Source organism: Notamacropus eugenii, chromosome 1, assembly GCF_028372415.1.
Source record: "Notamacropus eugenii isolate mMacEug1 chromosome 1, mMacEug1.pri_v2, whole genome shotgun sequence".
NCBI classification, from domain to species: Eukaryota; Metazoa; Chordata; class Mammalia; order Diprotodontia; family Macropodidae; genus Notamacropus; species Notamacropus eugenii.
This window is the reverse complement of record NC_092872.1, coordinates 266,458,411-266,466,651: the sequence shown is the minus strand read 5'-3', so window position 1 is coordinate 266,466,651 and position 8,241 is coordinate 266,458,411. Positions and strand designations below refer to the sequence as shown.

The window sequence follows — 8,241 nt, the reverse complement described above, 5'->3', positions numbered from 1 at the left end:
TGTATCATTTTTTCCCACATTGTCTCCTCTACCTGAATGTGAGCACTTTGTGGAGAGTGACTGTGGTTTTTTTTCCATTCTTTGTATCCACCAGAGCTTGCTGGCACATAATAAGGGTTTAATCAAAGCTTTTTGACTAATGTGAAATTGAATCTCAGAAAAGACACTGGGACTGGATGTGTACATTTGTGAGTCATCTGCCTGGTCACACATGTACACATACAGTCATACAGCAGAAGTTGGCTACAACCAGAGGACTGTTGGAGTCAGCTCAGATTAACTCACAAGGTATTAAATTCTCATTGCGGACAATTACACCTTAGAAATTAGCAAATGCTACAACTCAGGGCTTGATTTAATGTTTTGTTGGTTGTCTAGACTGAAGAAAGTAATGGAGAAAATTTTAATAATGTAAATTAAACTTGCAAGTGTGTCATAAAATATCTCTTTCCCTCAGAGAGTCAGTTGTTAAACACTTACCAGCATACCTCTGTGGGAAACCTAATCTCAGCTCCTGAGGAACATTCTTCCCACCTGCAGAGTGCTTAGCTGTGACTTACAGATTTGCATTTGGGGTATCTGGTTTGTTCCTGGACACACTTTAATATCTCACAAAAAATTGTCATTTTGTTGTTCATTTTATATTTGTATTTTATGCATTGTTATTAATTTTTTACAAATTATATTTAGTTAAGTTTTTGTTTCTCCAATTTGAGGAATAAAAATGTCCTTTATGATTGAGTATTCAATAAATGTTTGCCTTAAAAAGAAATAAAAAATAAAATTCCCTGGATGCATGCCCTGATGAAACGTTCTGTGCATGCCTCCACTCTATTAACAGTAACTAACATTGGTGTGATTCATCTTGCACATTTCAGAAAATGCTTTCATATCCCTTGCCTCAGACCAGCCTTGCCTCAGCTCCATGAGGCAGCTGAGCAGATTTTACAATATTATCCCCATTTTGTAGCTGAAGAAGCAGAGATTAAACTGTCATTAAGTATTTGGAGGGCTGTCACTCGGACAAGGTATTAAATTTGGTTTGCCTGGTCCCAGAGGGCAGAGCTAGGAGGGATGAGTAGAAGTTGCACAAAGGCAAATATAAGCCTGAAGTCAGGACAAAAATGCTTTATACCTTTGTTTTGGGTGGTTTGTCTTGTGGTCTGTGTGTTTGAGTCCAGTTCTGTGATTTCAATGGTTCATGGAATTCCCTGCAATAAAACTCCCTCCACCCATGTAGATCTCCATCCCTTTAGCAAGGGAAATTTTAGTTTTCTCGGTACATTAAAAGTTTCAGTGACTTATCCAGGATTGTCAGGGGAGGGACTTTAATCAAGTCTTCCCAACTCTGAATCAGACTCTTTCTTCAGGAGTTGCTACTTCTCCTTCAAAATGAATGGATTGCCTCATATGGGAATGGATTTATCACTAAGAGTCTTTCAATGAAGAAAAGACTACCACTAGTTGAATGTGTTATAGAGGATTATTTTGCCATAGTGAAGCAAGTTGGATAAGGTGACCCTGCGGTCTCTCCTAAGTCTGAAAATGCTATGAAGTGACTTAATGGAGTCATCCAGGAGATATTAGCCTGCCTGAGTTACACATCCAGGGTTCATGACTTCAAGCTTTTCATGACCCGTAAAGCAACAGTGCTAAGGTTGTACATCTCAAAAATTGCCTTATTCTGCATCTTCAGTGATTTGCTTCAGACTGATTTTTCTCAGCTCTGTATTTATTTGGGGACTGAAAAAAAGTGACCAACAGGAAAGAGTTTTTTAAAAAATTCTTGGTGGAAAATCTCAGTTTAAAAAAATAAAAAGAAATCAATGACCAGCCAGCTCATAGAGATAGCCCCAGGGCTTTCAGGGCATTTGTTTCTCCCTAGAAACAAGGGAGCAGGAGAGGACTAAAGGTTCCCATACTTCTTGCCCAGGGAAGTTTTTGCAAGAGGCAGAAAGGGGCTCTCTATTCTTTTCCAGACTGATTTCTAGTTCTCTGTTGTGAATGCCCAATTGTGAGCAGGATTCTGGGAGGCACAGATGTATTATTAAGCTACATAGTGAAACTCAAGAGGTCATTTTCGTGGTCTGCTTCTAAGTCTGCTTCACAATGGGTCTTAATTTCTAGCCAAATGTTTTAGTTTGGAGGGGTTTCTAACATTTTGGGAAAATGTCCATTTAACCCCTCCAAATCCAGTTATTGAAGAAATGGAAACATTTTTATGGTGAAGTTTGGGAAGTTTATTTCCGTCCACCCCTCAATGCCTCCTCCACTAACACCCTTCTTCAACATCTCTATGGCGGTGAACCTGGGTTCTCCAAATCAGTGTCAAAAAGGCACAACATCTGGTAGGCCCTACTGAGCCAAAAGGACTTGGAGTATGGGTCACATAATGTTCTAGAGATCCAGCTTAGTTCACCGAACTGTGGAACCAGTTGTTGCAGCAGAAAGAATTGGTCAGCCACAAGAAGTTTCCAAAAATAGATCCTAAATCAGTCTCTGGGTACTGAACCTGAGTTCCAGTCCTATCTCTAACCTGTGTTCACTGTGTGATCCAAGTCATTTAACCTACAAGTATCCCCAAACAACTCTCTAAAATTGTAAAGGGAGTCTTTTCTTTCATGTTTTTTCCTCTCCAAAATAAGAACTGGGAAAGAAAATGATCCAAGATGCTGTCCTCATGAGGAATAAGGTCATTTCTAAGGTACTCAATCTTAATGTAGGCAAAATCTCATCTCCTTAAAGTATTAGGGTGAATATACAGGAATTACTCTTAAAATCCACTAGAATGTCCATACTCTTTGACCCAAAGAGTCCACTACTTGGCAGTAGGATCCAAGGAGGTCAAAGACAGCAAGAAGAGCCCTATAGACACCTACATGTATAATAATATATTTTATAGTAACAAGGATCTAGAAATAAAGCAGATATCCATAGATTGGGAAACAGCTAGACAAGCTGTGATATGAGAACACAGAGGATTATTACTGGGCCTGAAGAAACAGCAAATAGGAAGAATTCAAAGAAGCATGGGGAAGACCTAGGAGCTAATGCAGAAGGAAGAAAGCAGAAATAAATAGATAATAGATAAACAATATATTATTTTATATTATATTAATTTTATATTATATTAATATTTTAGTAATTTAATAATTTATAATAGTTTTTATATTATATAAATTATAGCTTATAAAATTATGTTATATGAATATATAACAAATATATGATATGTAAAAATATAATAAATGAATAAATAAGTAAGTACATAACGTCCATATGTTCAATTTCTTTTTCATTGATTAACCCCTACTATAGACCAGGCGCTGGGGATATGAAGACAAAAACAATCCCTGCTTTCAGAGATCTTAGAGCCTGGACAGAGGGAGATGACTCATCCAGGTGAAGATGTACAGGCAGAAGGTGATTTTTGAGGGAAAGCACTAGGAGCTGGAGGCAAAAGGAAAATTTGATGGAGAAGCTGTTACCTGAACTGAGATTTGAAGGAAACTAGAAATTCTGAGATGTGGAAGTGAGGAAAAATTCTGGTCATCGGAGACACCAGGGCACAGTCATGGAGATGGAAGATGGCATGAGAAATGACCACAAGGCCAGTTTGGTCAGAACATTGTGGGCAGAAGAAAAGGATGTGTTCTTGGGATGGAAAAGTAATTGGGGCTTATGTTGGGAAAGGCTTTAAATACCAAACAGACGACTTTCTTTTTAACCACAGAAGTAATAGGGAGCCATTAGGGTTTATTGAGTAGAGGAATCAGATTGGCCAGATTTGCACATTAGGACAACAAAAGAAAGAAAAGAAGAAATGAAATTGAATGCTGAGCAATAATAATGACCAAATTTGACCCTGGAGAAGAAATGAGAAAATGTATTTCCCTGCCTACTTTGGAGGGTGGGGGACTATCATGCTCAGTCAATCATAGATAATAAGATAATAGAAATGAAGAAGGAAATAACCTGAGAAACTGTTTACAACTCTATTGGGTCCAGCACCTCATTTTACAGATGAGAAAACTAAGACCCAGAGAAGTTAAGTAAATTGTCCAAGGTCACATAGTAATGCATCAATTAATTAGTTCTGCTGAATTTTTTTTCCTTGTCCTTATTTCTTTGGCTCTCTGGGTAAGGGAGGAGGATGGATAATAAAGGTCATGTAAAAGCAACGGAAGTCAATAAAAAAATTTAATAAAATAAAGTTATTTATAAACATCTAAATGTTAAGACTTGCCTCAACACACATCCTGCAATATTTTCAGTTACCTAGAAATAATAGTGAATAAAAGCATTTGACATTCTTATTTTTATGAATTTAGCCATCAACAAATTATAGGAATAAGCCAGGCATAACTTAAGCTCTCTTGGCTCTGCTCTTGCTGTTTCATTCATATATTTTCACGCTACATTTAATTAAGACAATCATGCTATTATCTTAGGTAGATCCTGGGTCTTTTCCCAGGAGACCTCATCAGCTGACTTATTTTGGTCGAGTTTTTTTCTTGCTGTTGTTGTTTGAGGGGTTTTATGCATCTATTATTTTCCCAACAGCCTATTCAAGAAATAGACATTGTTATCTATACTTTAAGTGAAAACTAAATAGATCAGTTTAATGAAAGCACTGGTCAGTTTCATGGAACATTAATCACTTTTATGGAAACACTGATCAGTTTCTGGTCAGTTAAATGGAAATACTAATCAATTTCAAAGAAATACTGGTCAGTTTCATGAAAGTATTGGTCAGATTAATAAAAAACACTGGTCAGATTAATGAAAACACTGGTCAGCTTCAGGAAACAGTAGCCATTTTCATGGGAACACTGGCCAGTTTCATGAGGGATATGCCAGGAGAACAGAAAGGGAAGTTATGAGAAGTTTGTCCCAATCCACAGGGTTAACGGATAGTGAATCTGAGCATAGAAGTCCATCTCTTGCCTCCCAGAGTAGTCTGTTATCAGCCAAACTGAGCTAATATCCTGGACATTTAAAAGTGGTACTGATCCATGTGAAATGTACAAATGGCAGTCACATTCAGTTTTCTTGCTTGCCTTCATTTGAAGCGTTGCTGGGTCAAATGGCCTTGGGCTTCCCACTGTTCCCTTTGGAGTCCTCCCACGCCTTCACTTCCTTTCTTTTCATCTTCTCCCCTCTTGAAAGGCAATAACTCTATCTTTGAAGACTAGACACTGCTTCTGTGCTGTATAGGAAGCCCCCGGAGACCACATTCAGTGGGAGCCAGGAGGTAATGGGCCCTATTCCTGATCTCTGAATTAACTATGTCTTTGAATGCCCTCTTGGGTATAGACTGTCAAATGAAAACCAATCGTGACATTCAATGACATGTATATGACACTCCTCCACAGTTCATCCCACTTGATCCTCAATGACCCTATCAGTTAAGTATGGCAGACAACATTCTTAAGAGACCTGCCAGTGACTGTACACCAAATAAGTGAGGATTCAAATGCCAAATCTCCTGACTCCAAACCCCACACTTTTTTCACTACTCCATGATCCTACTGAGTATCTGGATATTCAGAATCATGGACACAAAGTCATTGTTAGATGGACCAATTTAGTCTTCCATCCCTTTACTAGCAGCCCCATGTAGTGACAAGAGTACTGGATTTGGAGGCAGGGGAGTCGTGTGGTACAATATAAAAGGGCTAAATTCAAACACAGAGGACCCGAGTTCGAAACCTAGCCATGCAGTTTACTACCCTTGTGACCTTGGGCCAGTATCTTAACGTCTCTGGGCTTTTATCTCCAATCTGTAAATGAGATTGGACTAGATGACCTTGAAGATTCCTTCTGTCTCTAAATTTAGGATCTTACAACCCTAGTTCAAATCTTCTGCTACCTAGCAATTCCTCTTGTCTTGTGCATGTTCTTCATTAATTGAAGCATTACCTCATCTGAAAAATGAGGGGCCAGCCCCAAATTACCTCTGAGAGCCCATCCATCTCTAATTCTGTGTGGAAACAGATTGCCTCACTCCTACATATCTATTAAAAATCTTAAATTGATTGCAGATTGGATAATGATCATGGAATCCAAAGAAAAACTGTATCGACTTCTTATAGACAGCCCAGAAATGCACAAAAAGTTAAACCAAAACTTGCTAAGCCAGTGCTAGTAGAGATGAACAAACCCAACTCCCTACCACTAGTATGACCAGTAATAGGTCAGAGGCCTGCAAAGCTCTGTGTCTAGAGGCAGCAAGGTTGGAGGCCCCTCTCCCACCCAGAAAGACAGTCCCAAATTGGACTTGGAAGACCTAGGGAGTGATAATGATGAGAACACCATGACTCAGTGGGACAGCCCAAGCATCCAGGAGTTCTCTGCCTGGGATGCCATAAAATACATTGAAGATCTAATACTCAGAGATCCCAGGAGGCCTACAGATGGAGATCAGCATAGAAACCGAGTAGACTCAATACAATTAACAGGATGAACCACTCTACAAAAAGTATGCAGCAGGGTGGGGGTGGGGGATGTAGTCCTAGCACAAAGCCTCAGTTTATGAATTAAAGCTGGAGGGATTCATAAATCAAAGAAAACATCAAGTATAGAAAAAATTATTGTGACTCTAGAGAGTCCCCAAAATAAGAGAGTGACTCCATAAAACCACAAGCAGCAAATTAAAAGAAGAAAATGGATATTCCACAAGGACTACATGAATTCACAGAAGAAATTAAGCAAAAGATCAATAGTTAAATAAAAGCTATGTAGAAAAGAATTGTAGGGACAATAAATAGTTTAGAAAAGAATGTGATAAATCTTATGCTAACAACAGACTCCCGAAAGCCCAAAATAAACCTAAGTATGAAATATTAGAACAAAATCAGAAGATTGAAAAAGTAAGAAAATGTAAGGTGTCTGATATCAGTGAAATGAGGTGTTGCACATGCCTAGATCACCTGAAATGGAGACACCATTCTGGGAGATAACAGGGTACTGCTTCTGGTAGAAGACATCTTGTGAACAAAGGAGCAGCCTGTTTTCATTGGTTTCATCCCTGGGACGGAGAGGATCTTTAAAGTAACCAGCATGGGTCCCTCCCTCCCGTAGCTTAGGGTGGGAGGGGGCTTACATGCTCCCTTGCTGCCGCTGTCGCCACCGCTGCCACTGCTGGGAGGAAAGATGAGTGGAAGGACCGATTTTGGGAAGAGCAGAATGCAGAAGTATCACTACCACTACCTAACATAGGAATGGATTACATTCCAACAGAAGAGTAAAGAAGAGTCTTCGCTGAATGTAATCGAGAGCTTCTGGTAAAGATCTGTTCCCTTTTCTGCAGCAAGTATGTTGGTTACTCAGGGATTAATTGCTAAAGGAATTCTTTCCAGTCCCCCTAAATATGGTTCTGTCTGTAAACTTGTATTTGCTTGTGTAATGGGGTAGATACTTTGCCGGAGAAATTTCCTATGTGAAAACCTGCCAAGAGAAGTTTAAATGGCTTGAAAATTCTCCTCTTGCAGAAGTTCTGCATCTGGGACAGGGACATCAACTTGTATCATCTGGATATTTTTCACAAAAATCAGGATTTGAGTCAAAAATAACTGGGTGTTCATTTTTTGGAACATCTCCCACATCTGAAAGCAGTGTAAAAGAAGCTTCTATTCCTCCCTATGAACCAATCATGAATGAATCAACTCCTACTGGTATTACTGATTATAAAGCACGAGGACCTGATTAAACTGTAGAAGAAAGTCCTAAGAGAAAAGCTGTTACATATGAAGAATTAAGGAATAAGAACAGAGAAACATATGAAGTAACCTTGTCACAAAAAGGTGACACCCTACTCAGATCTATGCAAGAAAGAATACCAAAAAAACAAGGAAAAGTAAATCAATATGGAGATACTTGGGATGAGTGAAAAATTTTGTCATGTACTGAAGAGAGTTTGCGTTGATTCTACTGGAGAGAATTTCAGGTAACCAGCATCATCTAGGTGGTCATGAGCGTCTGCAGGAAAGTACAGAAGCAGCCTCCACAAGCATATTTAAAAGAAGAAACATGAGTTTTAGCAGTATGGCTTAACAGAAGGTTTAAATTTAATTATGGACTTTAGGGTTAATATTGTATCACTGTACTTACGCTGCTTGGGAAACTGGATGAATGAAGGTATAGACCATGATTTAATAGAGTATAAAATTGTTTACAAAAATTGGCTAAACTATTCTTAAAAAGTATCATCAAAAGACTCTGATGGACTGGAATGGGCATAGA

The 8,241-nt window shown here is 38.7% G+C and overlaps 1 pseudogene; it reads left to right on the top strand.

Annotated features, from left to right (window-relative positions):
- Positions 1-7,152: 7,152 nt before the first annotated feature.
- Positions 7,153-7,888, top strand: LOC140517515 (OCIA domain-containing protein 1 pseudogene; annotated as a pseudogene).
- Positions 7,889-8,241: the final 353 nt, after the last annotated feature.